Below are 22,402 nucleotides of genomic sequence, written 5' to 3' on the forward strand. Positions count from 1 at the left end.
CACTTAAAAGGTTAATAGAATAAGCTTGGCATCAACATATATTTTCAGAACAATAAGAAAGCAATATTAAACTGTAATGGCTCATGTTGCTGACTGCAGTCCTCAGTGATTTACCAGAAAAATCAAAATCTCTACAAGGGACTGGATAAAAACATAAGACAAAATCAGTGGATATACTGTGAAGATATGTGAAGGCTGCCAGCCTAGCTAGATAGAATTTTGTAGATAATTCTATGTCATTGTAAATATGAATATAATCCACATGTTTGTCCTCTTAAATGTAAGAAAACTGTGTTAAATGTTGAACTTCAAAAATGTAACCACAGTGCACTCTGCTGGAAGAAAGCTAATAAGTCAAGCATTGTATGACTGATCTTAAAGCTCATAGATATAATGACTGGACTGAGGGATTCCTTTTATTGTTTTGAGACCAGATTTATTTGTTAGATTTTACATATATAATGTATTTTGTTGCTGTAGTTTCCTGGCCAGGTGCAAGATCAAAGAAAAGTTAAAACTGCTAGCCTGGGAACCAGAGAAAATGATATAATCTAAAATGAGTCAGTAGTGATGTATTACCAATTTAAGAGATATGAGAGAGAAAGAGAGAGCATTTTGCATTTATCTTCAGAACTGACTACTCACAAGTACTCTGCCTTTGTTCTAGATGTAAGTTTATTTAGAACTGTGATTGTTCTGAGTTAGATAGGAATTTAGTCAGATTTAGTCTAGCTGTTTTCTATATTTGTCAGACTATTGTACAGTGTTATTTTAAGCATTTCCTGTGATTTTTGAACTCTTGACTAGCACTGTGTTGAATTGAGAAGATTTGTTTTGTGTTTTATTATTTATTATTAAATATTTTTAAACCTTTCAAATGTGGCTGTTTTGTGTAGTGATAATTTAAGCTCTAGAGTGCATTGCATGTATATAGTGATACTGTACAAAACCACTCCAAAGCCACTCCAAATAAGCCTTGCTGTTCGTCACACTTACTAATTGGATAATAATATTGCACAGTAATAATTGGACAACTTTTCATAAGGGCCTTTTTAATAGCCGTTAAGAGTAGTTGGTGGTAGTTACTACCTTATAGCCTGGCAGGAGGGAGCATAGCTGGAGAACCTGTGCCAGCCTTCCCTAGGAATGTCTGAGTGTTTTTATATAAACCAAATCTCAAAGTATGTGTGTGTCAGCTATTTGGGCAGGGACACGAAGCACTGGTTGGAGAGAGAGGGCACTGGAGGTTTTGGCTTGACTTCTTGGCTGAGATCTGTACCCTATAGCTGTGCCAGTGGAAAGTTTTATTGGGGATCTGGAGAGAAAGGGAGAAACCAGCCACAAACTGACTGTGATCTCTGTGTGCTCTTAAGGGAAATTGTACTTTACTGTATGTGTACTTGTTATCCTTCCCAATGTGGACGGCCCTCACTGGTGTTAGTGGTGAGGATTGAGGCTCCTTGATTACTGGGCCAGTGCACGGGCATCACATATTAATTGGTTAGCAGTGGTAGGATATCCACACCACATATTAATTTGTTGGCAATTGGCTTGTAGTGGTGTGGATAGTGAATTCCTGTAGCTTGTGTACAGTGATCACTAAAGGTGTTTTTGTACTCTACATCAGTCACACAGTGAATATTCAGATTTCAGATCACAATTGTTTTATTTCTTTTGTTAGCTTAGTCAGGGAGAGCAGGCAAGCATATCAGCAGAAGAGTATGGCAAGCTGACAAGGAGCTAGTTGGCTGAGATGTACCAGGCTAAGGGACTGGTGTATGGAAACCTGACTAAGGCAGATGTGCTTGCAGCTTTGGTCACAGCTACATCAGAAAACAGCAATCAGGAGGACAATCAGACTGGCTGTGGAGATGTACAACACTCAGAAAATGGACAGCTCAACCTTTCTGCAGAGGACTTAAAATCCATCCGGAGCTAAAGAGGCTTGATTTGGAGACCAAGCATTTGGAGACAGAAGCAGCAGAGAGACTGAGATGTCTACAGGCTAAGGAGAATGAGAAACTGCTATACTTGGAAACTGAGGAAAAGGAGAGGTAGAAGCAGCATGAAAAGGAGATGCTGACTCTTTGCCAGAGTCATGGAGGTAATAGGGAAGGGAGTAACTAGACCCCAGAAGCACAAAAGGTCAGTACATTTCTTCCACAGTTTACAGAGGGGGATAATTTTGATAGTTTCATTTATATGTTTGAAAGGGTATGTACATAGTATTATGTTGACCAAAGACTCTGGGTATGGGTTCCTGACCCCCTTACTCCATGGTAAAGCTGTAACTGTGTTGTCTAAACTTTTTGATCATGAATTTTTTGATTATACTGCTAAGAAATGTCTTTTAGAATTTGTTAAGCTAACACCTGAAACTTAGAGGAACAAGTTTTGTGAGCATAGACGCAAAGCAGTTGAAAGTGTGTGTGAATATGTTGCTGGACTGTGCACTTATTTTCATAGGTGGGTGAGTGGATGTCAGGTCATCACTTTTGAAGGGCTGGCAGACCTTTTGGTGAGGGAACAAGTCCTTAGCACTTTGCCTGAGGACATGAGGATCTGGTTAGCTGATAGACAATGTGCTACTTCATATGACTTAGGGAAGAAGGGAGACCTATACCTGGCAAGCTGGGTATGCCAGCACAGGAAAGGGACCTCCAATATGTCTAAAGGAACCCATGGTGGGCAGCCCAAACTGCCCCAACAGAATCTGCCAGTAGCAGGGGAAACCACTAGTCCAGGTACACATCCAGGACCTAGGGTTAAAGGTTTTGAATGCAACCAGTGGGGCCATGTGGCATATAGATGTCCATGGAGGCAAGGTGGGGAACAAAAGGTGAGAGAGCCAGTAAGTGGGAAAGACAAAATGCCAACAGTAGGTTGTCTTGAGACAACAAGGGTACCAAACTACCACAAGAGGTTATATCCTATCATAGTGAATGGCAAAAAGGCCATTGCTAAGAGACACAGCCTCTGACATAACCATTGGAAAGCCTGCAATAGTTACAGAGGAGCACTACTTGCCTGGGCAATCTACTCCAGTCAGAGCTTTGGGAGGGACCCCATTCCAAATACCTTTGGCTAGGGTTCACCTTGACTGGGAGGGTAGAAATGGAAGCCAGTAAGTAGGTGTATTTGAGGATATCCCTGCAGATGTCCTGATAGGGAATGATTTTGATAATACAGTAACATGTATTCATGCAGTTACACGCAGTCAGACTTGACGACAAGCATGTGGTTCTGGTAGCATGGGGAAGACCAAGACAGACAGCACACTTGCACCCAGGACTGGTGAAGTGGTTATTTAAGGGAGGGAGCTACTCTGTAGCAGGGAGACTGAATGTGATTCACAGCTGCTTGTTGGTACTGATGGTCCCTTGGACAGAGTGACTGCAAAGGTAGAGGTGAGTAGTATTACCCAGGTTGACAGTAAGGCACCACTGTTGGAAGATGCCAGACTTCCTGTGGAAGGGGAGCTGGGATGGGTTACAAAGAGAGAGTTGAGACAGGCTCAGCTCTCAGACTCTACATTGCAAGGCCTGAGGCAGGTAGCTAGTGAGGCACCTGATTCTCAAGGGAAGGGTGAATCTGTATACTGGGACAAAGAGTTACTGTTTAGAGAGTGGACCCCTGAGGGAGGGATAGAAGGTGAGAGAATACAGCAGTTGCTAGTGCCTAGAGCCTACCATCTGGCACTTCTAGCCATAGCCCGTGACATTCCCTTTGCAGGTCATATTGGCATAGAATGTACAAAGAGATGTATTATGCAGAATTTCTATTGGCCTGGAATTTCCAGAGATGTAACAGGGTACTGCAGGACCTGTGAGCAGTGCCAAAAAGGTAGGCAAGGCAGGCGACAAGGTGAGAGCTCCAAGGGTAGCTATGGATATTGTGGGGCCTCTGAGTACCCCAAGTTACACAGGAAAAGAGTATATCCTAGTGGTAGTAGATTATTCTGCAAGATACCCTGAGGCAGTGGCTTTGTCCTCCATTGAGTCAGTAAAGGTAGCAGATGCCTTGTTAGAGATTTTCAGTAGGGTAGGTTTCCCAAAAGAAATACTGACTGACAGAGGTGCCAATTTCATGTCAGACCTGCTTGCTTGTCTGTGAAAGTGCTGTGTGGTGAAGCATATGAAGACCACCCCCTACCATCCCCAGACTAATGGTCTTGTTGAGAGGTTAAACTCTACAATCAAGTCCATGCTATGGGCATTTGTAGACCAGTTTAAGAGGGAGTGGGACAAATATTTGCCACATCTGTTGTTTGCTTACAGGGAGGTTCCCCAGGAATCCACAGGTTTTTCACTCTTTGAGTTGCTGTATGGGCATAGGGTGAGGGGACCTCTATATTTGATTCGTTATAAGTGGGTGGGGGTTTGTGAATCCCACAGAGTCTGTTGTGGCATATGTCCTAAACCTCAGGATAAGGCTCAGGGAACTATGGGCTTGGCCCAGGAGAATTTAGCAGAAGCCCAACAGCAGAAAAATGTCTGGTATGACAGGAATGCTTGAGCTAGAGAGTATGCTGTAGGGCAGCAGGTTATGGCTCTCATTCCTGTTAGACAGAACAAGCTGTAGGCTGCTTGAGAAGGACTCTTCAAAGTGATAAAGAAGGTCAGTCAGTGATGTTAACTACCTGGTAGGAATGCTAGGTAGGAGGCAGGGGCAAAATTTTACCATGTTAACACCATGAAACCATACCATGTTAGGGAAGCTCTTGTGCTAAGTATTTGCAGAAGAAGGTAGAGGAGTCTGAGGTGGATCTATTGCTACAGGGAGCCAGCCAGCAAAATCCCAAGTTACTATGGTGGAGCCTAGGGTTGCAGGCATATGATAGAACAGTGCAACACTGTAATAGGGTCAGCAATGCAAAGGCAACTGGAATCTCAAGACAGGGAATGGAGTAATGTATTCTCAGATAGGCTCATTCCTCTCAAGCAATGTTACTCAAGGGTCACTTGAAAAAATAGCTTGAGTCTTTGAGAGGGGGAAGAAGTGTGACTAATGGTGATACTTTCAGCACAGCTATCTGGAATTTTGTAAATAATTATATGTCATTTGTGAGTATCATCATGATCTATATAAGATGCTTGTGTCACAGATGTATAATGGTATGTCATATGTATATCAAACTGGTCTGTACAGACATGTGTGCTGAAAAGGGTATTTGCAAAAGGCTTGTGTTTAAAATGGATCCACAGCATGCCCTGCTGGAAGAGAACAGAAATGTACATGCACTTTTGCAACTGTTTAAATGTATATATATTTTAACAGTGGAAACTGGAATACTGGAAGTTAACATCAGAAAAATAGCCAAAATTAAATTACTTTATGGCTACGCAATAAAAGATGGTACCTTTTAGTTTTCAATGCAGCTAGATATAGAGTCTGTACTAAGAAGCTTTCTGTGCTGTCTTCAGAGTGAACTAATTATTAGTTTTGAAATGCTAATGAATGTAAATTGTTTAGTGACTTCCAGCATCTGCCAATGATTTGAGGTCTATTTATTTTCACAAGTAGATGCTAAATACTGCTAGATTCCAGCAGTGGGGGGTTTCACCTGGATTAGAGTCAGATGACCAGAAATTATGTCATTTTGCAAGCTATCCCAGCAGTAAAATTTGAGATATTAATGTGAGGGGTCTCTTAGTGAGACAGAGCATTCTGTATTCTGTCTTGGGCATGACAACAACAACTACCAGAACCATTCACCACATCTATTTTGCTCTGATGAAGTAAGTTTCTAGAGAACAGTATAATTCTCTTAGATATAGTCAGGAATATAGCAAAGCTTTATTTAGATATTTTTCTTTATTTATTTGAGACTGTCCTGCAATGTTGTTTTAAATATTTCCTGTTATTTTGAACTCTGATGTCACTGTGAATATATACTGAGTATTTTGTTGTTCTTTTATTATTTATTATTAAATACATTTAAACCTTTCATTGTGGCTGATCTTTAAAGAGATATGTAAGTTTTGAGAGTACTTGCATATTTATTTGGTGACACTCTGTGGGCCACTCCTAATACCCTTGCTCATGGCCAAACTACGATTTGTATTAATATTAATATTACACAGTAAGGTTGGAGAGCCTTGTTTAAGAGCCTTAAAGTAGCAGTTAAGGGGTTATGGTGGCAGTGAAAACTATCTGATAGTCTGGACAGAAGGGGGCATAGCTAGTAAACCTGTGCCAGCCTTTCCCATGTGTGTGTGTGTGTGTGTGTGTGTGTGTGTGTGTGTGTGTGTGTGTGTAAAACAAATCTCTGAGTGTGTGTGCATGTGTGTGTGTGTGTGTGTGTGTGTGTGTGTGTCTGTGTGTGTGTCAGCTACTTGGGCAGGGACACGAAGCACTGATTGGACAGAGAGTGAGTGCTGGAGGTCTTGGCATGGAACCCTGGCTAAGGACTCTACTGTATAACTGTGCCAGTGAGGATTCTTACTGGGGATCTGGAGAAAGAGAGAGAAACCAGCCCCAGAGTGACTGTGGTCTCTGTGTGCTCTTAAGGGAAATTGCACTTGCTGCAAAGAGCTTTATCTGGAAATACTGTGTGTGTACTTGTTATCCTCCCAGTGTACATCCCCCACTGTTGCGAGTCATGAGGATTGAGGCTCCTTGATTACTGGTTGACAGTGGTGGGCTGCCACAGTACCAACAAAGCCTTTATCCTAGGCGATATCAACATCAGCTGGACTATTTTTACTTCTAGCATCAACCTTCGTGGGTTCAGACAGCTTATTACTTCTCACACTCAATATAGCAAATCTCTGGACACTAGTCTCATTAGTGACTGGATTCTGGTCTCTGACCTTGCAACTATACTGCATCTCTTAGTGATTACTGTTCCACATGTTCTATCAGATGTATTACTCACCATGCCAAACAGCAAGTATACAAAATACTCATAATCTCTCAAATTTTAACCCTGAATCATTTTAGCTGCTCTGAACTCAATTAACTGGACTATTCTAAAAACCTTGCCTCTTGTGGAGGCAGTAGAAAAGTTCATTTCAACTGTTTAGGTATCTTAAACATCCTTGCCCCACTATATAGGAAGAGAGCAAAATGTAACTCAGCTGTTGACTCATTAATTAGAGTAGAAGTCTCATGCAAAGCAGAGATAAAGCATTGAAAGAGTGGCACAAAAGTACAGCTGTGTAGGCTGAACTTACAATAACAGCAGATGTTCAGATGATTACTACGGTAGTAGCTGTAACTATATTGGGTTATATTCTGCCAAGGATATAATAGTCAGCCAGTTTCTAAAGCTTCAGGGCACCCTCCCTGTGCCCAAACTACCAAGCCACTCAGCATGAGCTGACTAAAAGACAAGTTTGGGTGCGAAACCCTTCAAAGCTTTCCTCTTAGCAGAGACAGGGAGGCTGGGATGCTAGGAATAACAAAAAATAAATGTCTACACCCTGGCATAAAAAACACACAAAAAACAAGGTGGATGGAGGGAGGGAGTGGCTACTGCAGCAGTGATCATTCGAACATCTACTGTTATTGTAAGTTAAACTTAACACGCATATACTATATTCTTTATATTGATCACTGCTGTAGTAGCCTTAGCTATCTGTGTAGATTACTGTAACTAACTATATTTGGGAGGAGGAAGGAGAAAGTCCCAGGAGCCCCTGGAGAATGGTCTTCACAAATCATGATGTAGACTTAGTGAAGGAATCAAGTTTATAGTGCTGTGAAAAAGTATGTACAGAGGAACAAGAAGCAGTTTCTAGAATACTTCTGGAGTACAACCCTTTACGAAAAGTTGTAGATAAAGCCAAGGCCCTGGTAGAGTGGGTCTTGACCCTGCATGGAATAAATTTGTCATGGTATCTATATCAAAAATTAATAGCCTTAGACAACCATTTGGAAATAGTCTGTTTTGACACAGGTTGTCCCTTTTTCTTACCTTCACAAGAAAGGAACATTTGATCCAAAGATCTGAAATAGGTATGGTGCATCCTTTCTCACTCATCTTTAGGTTCAGGAAAGAAGACGGAGAGATGGATAGTTTGGCTTAAAGTAAACTCAGATACCACTTTTGGCATAAAAGAATATTAGTTCTCAAGGAAACCCTGTCCTTGTGGAAAATGAGATAAGGTTGCCTCACCATAAGAGCTTGCAACTCAGATAACGTTCTTGCAAAGGTCAGAGCAATCAGTAAAACTGTTCCATGTTAAGAATCTCAAGACAGCCAGATTAGCTGGTTCAAATGGAGCAAGTGTTAGCTTCTCCAGCACAAAATTAAGATTTCAAGAAGGGGCCACAGGTTTGCTTGGAGGCCTCTTATGCTAAAGCCCTTCCAAGAACATTTTGACATAAGGCTACCTTGAAAAATGAGGATCCATGGGCAGACATGCTGAAATGGCCAACAAACAAACCTTTATAGAGGAATAAGAAAGGCCATCACCCTGAATGGGTGCTGGTTATGCTGTTGGCACCAACTAGAATATATTTTCCATTTGTTAATATATGACTTTCTAGTGGCAGGCTTTCTTGTCTGTATTAGTACCTACTCCAAGTCAGAAAACAGGTGCCTAATAGGAATTAAGACCCTATCCTGCAGGCAGTCAGTTGAAAATGATTGATGTTGGGGTGTATCAAACAACCCTGTTTTTGTATGAGTAAATCCATTTTGTGAGGAAGCTTATAGTAATTGTCCCTAGCCATTTTCACAAGAAGAGGGAAACACAGTTGCCTTGGCCAGAAGGGGGTCACCACAATGGTCTTGGGGATTCCTTATGAATCTTCAGAAGTACCCTGGATATTAATGGAAAGGTTGGACAGGCAAACAGAAACATTCCTGTCCAAAGAAAAGAAAAGGCATCTGTCTTTCAGCCCTTTTTTCATGGCATCTTGGAACAGAATAACCACTAGCAAATATAATGCCAAAAGGAAGTTTTAAAACAATGGAAATTGTTAAAAGTAAAATTTATTGAATACTTTTGTCCCTCTGACAGGGACTTCATCAGAATAATATCATACAGAAAACAGATCAGTAATAAAAGATCAGTAAATATAAGAAAATGGAAGTCCCCCACCCCCCCAAAGGAAACTCATCTGCCCAAGAAGAAAAGCACAAGCTGACTTTCGATCCTTGAAAAACTCAGAGGGGCATAGTCTTCAGTAGCATGAAAGCCCTGAAGGGCTTCATGCTCAAACTTGTCTTGTAATCATCTCATTGACAGTGTGGGTATGTGGAAGGTGTCATGAATTTTAGAAGCTGACCTGCTGTTATATCACTGGTAGGATATCACATCATATAGGTAAGGCTACTGCAAAACTGATCAATATGAATAACATCTTAAAACTCCACAAAGACTACAGTGCTTGAAAGAACTTTAACAAAAACAAGTCAAGCTTGATAAGAAACACTATCAATACCCTTGCAACATCTAGAACAAGACTGTAGATCACCAAACAGGCTGTGGCCTGCTTCTCTTCTTGGGATTGGTGCTAACATTTTGCTTCTGGTGAGAGAAGAAGCAAAGGAGTATTGTATTCCAACAGAGTGAAGCTGTGTTGAAACCAGCATTAGTAGTAGCCAGGCAGTAGACATTCATGTGACTCCCCTCTTTTCATCATTCTTGACAAACTAATTCTTTATTTTTCAGTAAGTACTGCTTGATTTCTTCCTAACTTTAGAATATCTGCCTAAATACTTCATCCTTAAATTTTCAGGGTCTACATATTAGTTTCCCCTCGAGTGTTTGGCAATGCTCTGTACAGACTCAGACACTTTGAGTGACATTTTTCCTGTAAAAGGCGTCAGTACTTAATATATTGAGCTCATATCCAGGCATGTCTAAAGGTCAGTTCCTTGTGCTTTCTCCTGTCAAGCTGGTGAACTTGGGCATCCTGAGGCAATGTAGCAACTGCCTCATGTACACAGACAACTCTCCTCTTACCTCCCAACACGGTGACTTGTGAAAGATGCACATATATAGCCAAATTGGAAGCCAAGCACTCTCCAGTCAAGACTGGATTAGCCAGTCAAGAGGAGAAGGTTAACACCTGCACCACACCACATTCAACACATAGCCCTCCAGAACTTACACCACCACTACCCTCATATAGTAACAGAAAACACACACCTACTTTTGTGGAAGCTCTCAATAAAAATTTGCCCAAACAACAGAGACCTTCAAAGCAGAAATGCAAACAAATACCACATCCCAGAACAAACCATGAGACACATAGCTCACATAAACAGTGTGCCACTGAAACAAAGCCCATAAGGCAAAACAACTTACCCAATACACTAGTCATAGGTGACTCAGTAGTAAGGTGCACTGATGTTCTACTCACTAGGCTGAATAAGAAGAAAGTTACGGTCAGCTGCCTGTCAGGTGCCATGATCTGCAAAGTAATGCACGCACTTAGGTCACTCCACAACAGGTACAAATATGACTGTCATTGTCCATGTTGGTGTGAATGACTTAAGACGTACCTCCCTGGACTACATGAAAAGAGACATAGAGAAGTTCTTGGATCTTGTAGCCCAGGCAGGTATGACCCTAGCTCTGAGTTACATCTTACTGTCACCCAGAATGATACCACAGTACAAGCAGAAAATGATTTACTTCAACAATTGGCTAAGTTTCTGGTATCATTCTAAAGGGATCCAGTATCTGTCTATCTGGGATGACATGATTGACAGACCTTGATGCTTTTCCAGAAATGGCCTACACCTGTCACCCCAGGGATTCCGGATACTGGCCTAGGCTCTTGCCACCCCTATAGTGCCTTTTATAGGCAATGTCCTGAAGACAAAATTACCAACATAACAGCTACAAGCAAATGAAATCTGTGGGTTATGCTACTCAATGCTAGAAGTCTAAATCTCAAAATGCACTCGCTCGAAGCACTCCTTAAAATGGAGAACATCGAAATCTGTGCAGTGATCGAGACCTGGTTCAAGGCTCCAGAGATCACCCCAGCACTACCAGGCTATAATTCATACCACACCTTTCGGCCCCTAAACCTGGAATGAAACACTAAAGGCGGTGGTGTCTCCATATTCATAAAGGATATGCACACTTCCAGACTAGTAGCCCAACATAACACATCAGAGATACTTCAGGTACAACTAACACTGGGTAAAACTGCAGTCCAGGTTGTAGCCTGCTATAGATCCCCCAACATGTCCCAAGACTCCCACTACACATTCCTAAACACACTGGAAAATATTAGGGTACAACCCAATACCCTTATACTGGGAGACATTAACTACCCCTCCATTAACTGGGAAAATTACTCATGTACCAACACACTTGCTCAACATTTTCTGGAATTCATTAATTCCAACACCCTGGACCAACATATTCTTACCCCCACCAAGGGCAGAAACATCCTTGACCTGATCATTATTAACATGGGCAACTGTTGCTCTACACCAGTAATCAACTCCTCCCTGGTCAGATCTGACCACAAGCTAATCACCATGGATACCCACATCCCACCCTCACCCCCCTAAAGGAAACCACTGTAAAAAAACTTCTCCAAAGCCAATTGTGGGCTTCTAAAAACAGAGGTGGCTAACTTCACGACACCCATGCAAATGGAAAATGCAATGCACTGTATGAGCACATGCACAAGTGCATGGAACAGGCCATACCAAACAGAACCAAGATGCTCTCCTCCAAAAAAAGGAAGCCAATCTGGTGGTCCCCCACCATAAACAAACTCTACAACAGAAGGAAAAAACTGTTGCAGAAAAGGGTGAATTCCCAAGACTGGAAAAACTCCCTTGTTAGCTTCAGCAAAAAACTAAGATCCTTCATCAAATCTTCTAAAGCTAGCTACGAAAACAAAATTGCTGCAGATTCTAAAGACAACCACAAGGCATTCTATAGTTATGTCAAGAATCTACCTAGTAATACTCATCTGCTCTGAGTTACAGCACAATGGCAATACATATACAGAGCCAACTGATATTCCCAACATATTGGCCAACAGATTCTGTGTGTACTTTCCCCCCTTTCATCCCCTAAAAGGCCTATCACAATATCTGAGGAATGCCAGGTCCCTATTGTCACAGCTACGCAGGTAAAAAACGCACTATCCAAAGCTAAGAATACAGCTTCCATGGGTCCTGATAATATCCTTGGCTGTGTTCTACATGAATTACAAAGTGAACTGGCACCAGACCTGCTTACCCTGTTCAATCACAGCCTCATTTTAGGCTTTGTTCCTACCGAATGGCACACTGCTATGGTCATGCCACTCTACAAAGGGGGAGTGACTACAAACCCTGGGAACTACTGCCCCATTAGTCTGACAAGTCTGATATGTAAGGCTATGGAGTGCATCATCATGGACCTTATAAATAAGGACATAGAGAATCGCCAAACTCTGGACCCCATGCAGTTTGTGAAAGGTAGATCATGCCTGCTCAACCTGATAGACTTCTTTGAGTCTGTCACCAGAGCTGTGAGTGAGGACAAGGTAGTTCACACAGCCTACCTAGATCTTGCCAAGGCCTTCGACACCATCCCTCACTCAGGAATCATAGACAGACTCTCTAAACTAGGCATAAACCCCTATGTCATAAGATGGGTTGCAACTGGACCCACACTGTGAAAGTAGCAGACTCCAAATCTGACTACCGACCAGTTATAAGTGGTGTCCCACAGGGACTGGTCTTAGGTCCTCTCCTGTGTGGCATCTACTTCTCTGAAGTTCAAGCCAACACAAAGGGACTCTGGATGACCAAGTTCGCAGATGATTGCAAACTGGGAGCCATTATTGATTCTCTAACTGATGTAGAGAGTCTACAAAAAGGTCTCACTGACATCAATGACTGGTGCCAGAACCATGGCCTTAAGCTCAATGTCAAAAAGTGCATTGTCATTCCCTTTGGGAAAAATACAGTGCCCATGAACTACCACATAGGCAGTACTCCACTAAACACAGAAGATGTGATAAGAGTCCTGGGGACACAGGTTGACAGCAACCTCTCCTTTGATAACCACATTGCCACTGTAGTCAGAAAGTCCTTCTATGTGGCACATCTCATTACAAAAGGTTTCTCATCCTGGAAGAAAGAGGTAATAATCCCTCTCTACTCGTCCCTCATTAGACCTATTATAGAATACAATGAACCATTTGGTATGTACCTCACTAGACACCTACAACAAGTGGAAAGGCCACAAAAATACCTCACTAAAAGGATCTTAGGCCTTAAACACATGCCCTATATGGACAGACTCAAAAAACTCCAGCTATACTCTGTCTCATATCGCCTACTTAGAGGCGATCTCTGCTTGACCTACAAAGTCATGTCTGACCCAGAGCTGCTAGACATGCTACACCTAAAGAAATCCCATTCTCTCCACACCACAGACTCCAGGCACCTAAACCTCATTACCACAATAAACAGAACTCCTAATCCAGAGATTTCCCATACTCTGGAACAAACTTCCCATTCATGTCAAGCAGAGCACTTCACTGGCCTTCTTTAAGAGAAATCTTATAGGTTCATAGGTTCATAGGTTCATACTAGGCTATCTGCCCTAGGGCATTTATAAGCCTAGCCAGAGTGTGTATGGCTTTCGCCACCCATTTTAAATTAATTTTGCTATGCCCTTTTTCGAGGTTAGTATACTGTGCCTCTGTCTAACAGTGACACAGAAGTGATACCCAGGGTAAACCTACGATCTCCCATCCACTCATCAAGATTCCTCTTGAAGAGAGTCAATGAGGGACTCTGCCTAACCTGGACTGGGATTTTATTCCAGAGTGAAGGGAGCCTCTGGGTTATGAATCTGTCCCTCCAGCATGTCCTATTTATTTCAGTGCTGAGGTTCAAGTCCCTTGAGCGCATAGCTCAATGGGATTTGGATTTTCTGAGGTGCAGCATGTCCATTAATTCCGGGTTGGACATGGCTTTATACGTCAGGCACAGATCGCCTCTGAGCAGGCGGTATGCCACTGAGTAGAGCTGGAGTTTCTTTAACCGGGCAGCATACGGCATCTGTTTGAGCCCCTTGATCCTCTTGGTGAAGTACTTTTGGGGTCTTTCCAGTTGCTGCAGGTGTCTGGTAAGGTACATCCCAAAAGGGGCATTGTACTCAATTATGGGCCTGATGAGGGATGAGTAAAGAGGCACGATGACCTCCCCTGATCTAGATGTGAATCCCTTCATGATTAGGTGGGCTATATAAAATGTTTTTCTAACCACTTTGGCCACGTGGTTGTCAAATGAGAGATTGCTATCAACTTGGGTCCCCAGGTCCCTAATTACTTCTTCTGTACTTAATGGATTACCACCTATGTGGTAATTTGTGGGCACTTTGTTTTTGCCAAAGGGGATGACTATACACTTTTTGGCATTTAGCTTGAGGCCATGGCTCTGGCACCAGTTGTCTGTTTCTATGAGGCCCTTTTGGAGGATGCTTGTGTCGGCTGGAGAGTCTATTATGGCGCCCAGTTTGCAGTCATCTGCAAACTTGGTCAGCCACAGTCCTTCCATGTTGGCCTGTACCTCCGAGAAATATATACCGAATAAGAGAGGTCCCAGGACTGAGTCTTGTGGGACGCCACTTGCAACTGGTTTGGAGTCTGACATGGCTCCAGCTATTCTAACCATGTGGGTTCTGTCCTTGAGCCAGTTTGCAACCCATCTAGTGACATAGGGGTTTATATTTAAGCTGGTGAGCTTAACTATAATGCCCGAGTGGGGTATTGTATCAAAGGCTTTTGCGAGGTCCAGGTAGGCTGTGTGGACCACCTTCCCCTTGTCAATGGTCTTGGTGACTGTTTCAAAGAAATTGACCAGGTTTAAGAGGCAGGATCTGCCCTTAACAAAGCCGAACTGGGTAGGATCCAGTGTCTGTAGGTCCCCAATATCTTTATTTATAAGGTCCATGATGATCCTTTCCATAGCTTTGCAGACCAATTTAGTGAGACTTATGGGGCGATAGTTTCCAGGATCCGTTGAGGCACCACCTTTGTGTAGAGGGACCACTGTTGCTGTACGCCGCTCTTTGGGTACATATCCTGTAGTAAGGCTGAGATTGAACTGTAGTTTTATGTTTGGGTTTAGCTCTTCTTGGAGTTCATGTAGGACGCAGCCCGGGACACCGTCTGGTCCCATTGATGCTGTGTTTCTTGGTTTGGAGAGGGCATCTCTTACCTGAGCATCTGAGATGTCAGGGGGGCAGCACTCTGCTGGGATAGATATTAGCCCTTTTGGTGGGGAGGGGGGGAAGAAGTTTGCACTGAACCTGTCAGCTAGGATGTTGGCAATGTCTGTGGGTTCGGTGTATTTTTTGTCATTTTGATTTTGATTTTGATTTTTGTCATCTTGACGAGTGGATGGGCAATAGGAAGTTCACCCCGGGGATCACTTCAGTGGCCTTGCTAGACAGGGGCACTGGGAACTAACTTTGGGCAGCATGATGCCAGAAAATCTTCTTGGGCTAGGCTAATATAGTTTCCAGGGCCATTAGCCTAGTACACACCTATGAACCTGTGAACCATTCTGATTTATAAAATAACCTCCAAAAATTCTGGTCATCGATTTAACATATTTTACACCCAGGAGCTAACAATGTCCTTAACCCTTGGCCCTGTAACTCCCTCATGGAAAGACCCGCCAAGTTTACCTGACTCCCTTGACTCATGTCTACCCCCATCCTCTAATACTCCCATCCTCACACTTAAACCAGTTGTCACCTCCTTCATAAAGAAATTATTATTCAGACTTAAAACCTGCTCACCCTCTGCAGATAATTTTCTTGAAGAATACCTCAGAATTGCTGCTAATGCCATTGCATATCCAGCTCCATCCTTATAAACAGGTCAATACAGGAATCCTATATTCTTACCATCTGGAAAAAATGCCACGTCATTCCTCTCTACAAAGGTGGCACTTTTAGCAAGTTAGCTAATTTCAGACCCATTGCCATCTTATCCACCCTGTCAAAAATATTGGAAAAATGTGTTTATAAACAACTATTCCAACATCTTTAAAAAGAACAGTTAGGAACCGATACTTAAGGTGGTTTTAGACCTGCCCAGAGCATGATAACTGCCCTCCCAAATTTTACAGATAGCATAAATAATGCCAGGGAAAGAGGTAAACTAGTATCTTCCATATTGCTAGACTTATGAAAAGTTTTCAACACTGTCTTCATACTTCTATACAACAAGCATTCTTGTACAGTATGTAGGTGATTCCACGCTTATCTTACTCTCAATCACAGTATGTAGGTGATTCCACGCTTATCTTACTCTCAATCACAGTATGTAGGTGATTCCATGCTTATCTTACTCTCAATCACAGTATGTAGGTGATTCCACGCTTATCTTACTCTCAATCACAGTATGTAGGTGATTCCATGCTTATCTTACTCTCAATCACAGTATGTAGGTGATTCCACGCTTATCTTACTCTCAATCACAGTATGTAGGTGATTCCACACTTATCTTACTCTCAATCACAGTATGTAGGTGATTCCACGCTTATCTTACTCTCAATCACAGTATGTAGGTGATTCCACGCTTATCTTACTCTCAATCACAGTATGTAGGTGATTCCACGCTTATCTTACTCTCAATCACAGTATGTAGCTTCAATATGTTCTTTACAAACATTATCAAAACCCTAGCCAACCAACTATCCTCTTGTAACCAACCGATCATGGATACATTACCACAACCTGTAAAGACCTTTTTCCTAAAAAGTGTCCCTACATCTTCAATAAGAGCCCTTTTACAGAAACTTAAGCCATCTACCCCCTCTGCAGATCTACTCCCAGCAGAATACCTTCAAAAAGCTGCAGATGTTATAGCCTATCCAGTTTCTATCCTCATTAATCGAACTTTCTCGGAGTCAATAGTACCAACTTTATGGAAAATATCCCATGTTATACCACTCCATAAAGGAGGGACAGCCACTGAATTATCTAACTATAGGCCCATAGCGTTAATGTCCCCATTAGCCAAAATTATGGAAAGATGTATGCACAAACAGCTACTCCACTATCTTATCCATAACAACCTCCTAGCCAACTCCCAGCATGGTTTCAGACCCAAACACAGTACCACAACTGCCCTTCTCTCATTCACTGACACAATAAACCATAACCGTAATGACAAGAAAGTGTCCTCTGCCTTATTTCTAGACCTATCAAAAGCATTTGACATGGTCAACCATCAACTACTCATGGAAACCCTAAAAATCTCTACCTGGATAACTTGACACTAGACTGGTTTAAAGCCTACCTCTCAGACAGGAAACAAGCAGTATTGTGGCAGAATACTCTCTCCACTTTACTACCAAATACCATTGGGGTCCCTCAAGGGTCCATTTTGGGGCCACTTCTTTTCTCGGTCTTCATTAATGACCTCCATACAGTCATTCCTGAGGCCACCTGTATCCAATATGCGGACGACTCAACACTGGTTTGTTCAGATACATCTCCAGACAGACTACTAACTAAAACCCAAAACTGCTTCACCAAAGTCGAAAACTGGCTATTAGGACGACAGTTAATCCTAAATCCTAAAAAAACTAAATTATTAATCTTTCAACCAACTCATAAAAATCATCTTATTGATGTCTCTCTAACATCCAAAAATGGTACTACCATCTCCCCAGACCCCCACAAGAAATTGCTAGGAGTTACTATTGATAATAAACTGAAATTCGACATGCATATCAACCTGTCCATCAAAACAGTAAACAAAAAATTAGGATCGCTATATAGAATTAAAAACTTCCTAACACCAAGTACTAAAGTCACCATTGCCCGAACACATTTGCTCTCCACCCTTCTTTATTCATCTGCAATATTCACCAATCTTAACAAAACCATACTAGATAAACTATCCAGCTCATATAATCATATAGCTAGATTTGCAGCAGGAACTCCATACAGGACCCATCATTGCACCAACCTAAAAAACCTAAAATGGATTGAACTCCCCAACCTTGTTAGAGTTACCCAACTCACTGAGGTACATAAAATTCTCAAAACCCGACAATTGTCCTTCACTTCAGAACCTAGTCCTTCCATACTCTAATCTTAACAGTCTACTTTCTGTATACAGACCACTCATAAAGATGGTCAAAGCTTATAATACTGGAGGAGATGCACTCTTTCCAAACGCCGTTGGAAAAGTCTGGAACTCTCTTCCCACCAGTATTCTTTCCTCTACCTCTCTACCCCATTTCAAGAAACAACTGTTTCACCACTATCAGAAGCACTGGCTCTGCCAATGCTCACCTCCTGACTGACATTTCCTAGTCTCTATTATCTACTTGAATTTGTCCATTGTCATCATTTTTTTTATTTCCTTATATGCATTGGTAACAAATGAATTCTGCAATCTGATTGTTTGTTTGACTTTTTGACTTTTTCACTCTCTGTAATTTTATAACTTTGGAAATGTCTGTATTTGTATAATGATGGAGCTTTTCTCCTCGGGCCTCCGCTGAAAAAGGACATTGTATCCAGTCGGATTTTTTCCCGGTTAACAAATGTAAAATAAATAAAATAAAATAAATGTAGGTGATTCCACGCTTATCTTACTCTCAATCACAGTATGTAGGTGATTCCACGCTTATCTTACTCTCAATCTAGAAAAGTTTAGAAAAGATCACTTTAACTCTTCAAAACTAGCTTTGTACCACCAACCCCTTCTTTGTCCTAATAAAAAACAAACTCCTTTTATTTCCCCAAATCACTTACTCACAACAAAATAACTTTAAGAGCACATCCCTGCACAATACGCTGGTTGAAGTAGTGCCTGATACAAAGCTACTGGGGGTTACAATAGATAATAAACTCAGATATGTCCTCCACAGGCACAGTAGTATTAAAAAAAAAAAAAACGCAAAAAATTAGGAATGCTATGTAGAGCCAACAAATTTCTTACGGCATCCAGCAGAGTCACTTTCATACTAAATACCTCTTCCCCTCTCTATTATACGGTCCTTCCATATTGACCTTAATTTCCAGGCCACTCTAAACTAGAGCAGTGTTACAACAAGGTAGCTGCTCATACAAGTTACAGAACACATCACTCTTCTGCACTAAATCTCTAAATTGGTTAGAATTATCCCACCAACTAATTTATACCCAGCTTCTCTTAACACACAAAAGTATATTTAAAAGGTTCATAGGATGTTACTAGGATAGCGGCCCTAGAGCCTTTACAAGCCTATTCATGTTAATCCCAAGTATCCCTATTTGTTCTTGATGGGTAGTTTGCAGAACAAATTTATGAACTGAGTGGGTCTGTGATCAGTACTGGCTACCCATGTCCATGAGGGACATGGGTGCCACCCCAGGGGTTAATCTGTGGTCTTCCATCCAGTTATCTAGGTTGCATTTGAATACAGTCAGTGAGGAGCTCTGTTTTACATGAATAGGGAGTCTATTCCAGAAAAGTGGCAATCTCTGGAAGACCTATCTGTTTCTCCAGCTTGATCTGTTAATGTCACAAGCTAGGTTGAGCTCCCTAAAATGAGTGACTCTTGAGTCACATGACTTGCAGCATTTCCATTAGGACAGGGTTGAATATTGCCCTATAGGCCAGGAACAAGTCACCTCTCAGCAGTGTATATGATACAGAGTAAAGTGACAGGGCTTTCAGCTTGTCCATGTAGATCATGCTTTGCAGTCCCTGTATTTTCTTAGTGAGAAACCTCTGAGGTCTCTCCATCTGCTGCACGTCTCTGGTGAGGTACATGCAAAAGGCTTTATTATACTCTTATTAGTTGTCTGTTGAGGGTCGAGTACAGTGGAGTTATAACATCCCTTGACCTGGATGCTATGCCCTTGCTTATGAGGTGCACTGCATAGAAGACTTTCCTTACCACTTTGGAAACTTGGTGGTCAACGTTCAGATTGCTATCAACCTGTGTTCTCAAGTCTCACACCACTGGAGTGGAGCTCAGGGGGGTGCTGTCAATAATATAATTTGTAGGGAATTCCATTTTGCCAAAGGAAATAATGATGCATTTTTTTGCATTTGCTTTTAGACCATGGCTTTGCAACCAATCATCTGTTTGTGTTAGCCCTTCCTGTAATATGTTGACATTGTTGGTGGATTCAATGATTGCTCCCAGTTTGCAATCATCAGTGAACTTGGTGAGCCAAACGCTATCTACTTTGGCCTGGACTTCTGAGAAATACATGCCAAACAGTAAGAGGCCCAGCACAGACCCCTGTGGTACTCCACTGATGACGGGTCTACTGGTGGAGGTGGAGTCACCAATTTTGACAGACTGTATTCTGTTGGTGAGCCAATTGGCTACTCATCTAGAAACATACAGGTTAATCCCTATCTGGGAAAGTTTCTCAACAATGCCAGAGTGGGTAATATTCTCAAAAGCATTGGCAAGGTCAAGATAGGCTATGTGTACTATCTTACCTTCATCCAAGGCTTTGGTGACATTCTCAAAGAAGTCTACCAGGTTTAATAAGCATGATCTACCCTTAACAAAGACAAATTGGGTTGGCTCCAGCATTTGGAAGTTGCCTTTGTCCTTCTTGATAAGGTCCATGATAATTATTTCCATGGCCTTGCAAATGAGGCTGGTTAGACTTATGGGTCTGTAGTTCCCAGGGTAATTTGATGGCCCCCCTTTGTGCAATGGGATTGCTGTTTCTGTTCTCCATTCTGCAGGGACATAGGCAGTTCTTAAGCTATGATTAAAGAGAACATCAAGTGGGTCCACTAGGTCTTGTTTTAGATTGTTTAGTAAACAATCTGAGGTATTATCTGGTCCCATTGAGGCTGATGTTGGCCTTGGAGAGTGCAGAGATGACCTGTTTCCTAGGGATACTAGGCAGAGAACTGATGTCAGGTATGTTTTGCAATATGGTAGGTGGGGATAGGGGGGTGAAGTTTGTGCTGAATCTGTCAGCTAGCAGGTTGGAGATATCTTCCAGTGTAGTATGAGTGATCCTATCTACAACCATTTAGGCACGTAGCTGGGCATTCCCTATTAGATTTCAGATGTAGTTAATAAATGCCTTATTATCCTTGACTAGGTATGTGATTTTAGTTTCGTAATTTGCTTTAGAAGACTTTGCAAGATTTCTGATTTTCTTGTGTAGGCTTAGGAGGGAACACTTTTTCTGCACAGTGATACCCCTCTTGCTTTTGAACAACAGTTTCTTTCTCTTGTAACATAATCTGTTTACTCTTGAAGTCCACCATGGTGGTTTGTTTTTATGGAAAGATCTGGTTTTGATCTGGTCAAGTACAGCAGAGTTAATGAAGTTGCTTAAGTGTCTATACAGAGCATTTGTTTCCACTTCTGCATAGTGATCATTGATGTCTGTGATTGTTGGTGGTATGAAGCTTTTTATACCATCGCTTAGTAGGCTGTAGTTAGCTTTGGTGAAGTTTTTTAGAAATGTTTTTCCTGTAATGGTGACAGTTCCAGTAGTTACTTCAAATGAGACTGATTTGTGGTCTGATCTAATCAGGGAGGGCATCACGCATGGTGAGTACTATGTCCAGAGCATAAGAGCTCCCGCTGGGGGTGTAGGCAATCTGTTCCAGAGCATTTGTGTTAACAAAGTCCAGGAATCTCTGGGTGAGTGTGTTTTTGTTCATGGTGTCCCTCAGCCTATAGTTAAAATCTTGCATGGCTACGTTTTTGGGCTGTATGGGGAGGGATTCTAGTAAACTGAATTCATGGTGGGAGATCTATGGCTAGCAATGATGTGGTAAGGTACTTTCCTAATAGTTAATTGGACATGGAGCAGTTTGAGAGAGTCATGCTGTTTGACCAGTCTCTAAGTGTATTTGCTTTTAATGAATATGGATACACCTCCACCTTTGGTACCTTCATTCTCATTTTGAAGTCTGAATGTGTGGAAGGCATTGTAACATAGCATGGTAGGGGTGCTCTCAGTGGCCTTGAACCATATCTCTGTAACTTCGCAGATGTCAGCATCCTCCAAGGTGAGGTGTGCTTCCAGGGAGTACATTTTCATGTTTAAACTCCTAGCATTAAGCAGCAAGACCCTGAGTTTGTCTCAATTAGATTTTGTTATGTTGTAAAATTTGTCATTTTGACATTGCCTAAAAAAGGCACTATGGGGGAGGCAAGAGCCTTTTCCAGTATCCAAAAGCTGGGGGGGAGGATGTGCACACCATCTCTAGCAAAACAGCGAGGTTTGTCTAACATATCCTCTCAGTGTGACAGATACTGGATCTCCCTGGACTGACACCAGAAGCTGAGCCAATTGTTGAAGTCAGTCATTTTTTGTTTATATTGTGGCATTATCCTGGGGGAGGGTAAGATACTGCTTAGGTATAGGGACATACCTGTCTGGGACACATAATCAGAGAGTTCCATCATGTCTCATTTCATATGGTCCGGAGAGGTATGTCTCAAGTAATTCACTCCAAGCATGGACTATGA

At 42.0% G+C, this 22,402-nt stretch overlaps 1 protein-coding gene across 2 annotated transcripts in view; it reads left to right on the top strand.

Moving 5' to 3' along the window:
- The window catches only part of SLC2A9 (solute carrier family 2 member 9), a 3,818,728-nt gene that overhangs the window by 320,301 nt on the left and 3,476,025 nt on the right, over positions 1-22,402 (top strand). The window lies entirely within an intron of this gene.

Source organism: Protopterus annectens, chromosome 2.part1, assembly GCF_019279795.1.
Source record: "Protopterus annectens isolate FY-2018-M chromosome 2.part1, PAN1.0, whole genome shotgun sequence".
NCBI lineage: Eukaryota > Metazoa > Chordata > Ceratodontiformes > Protopteridae > Protopterus > Protopterus annectens.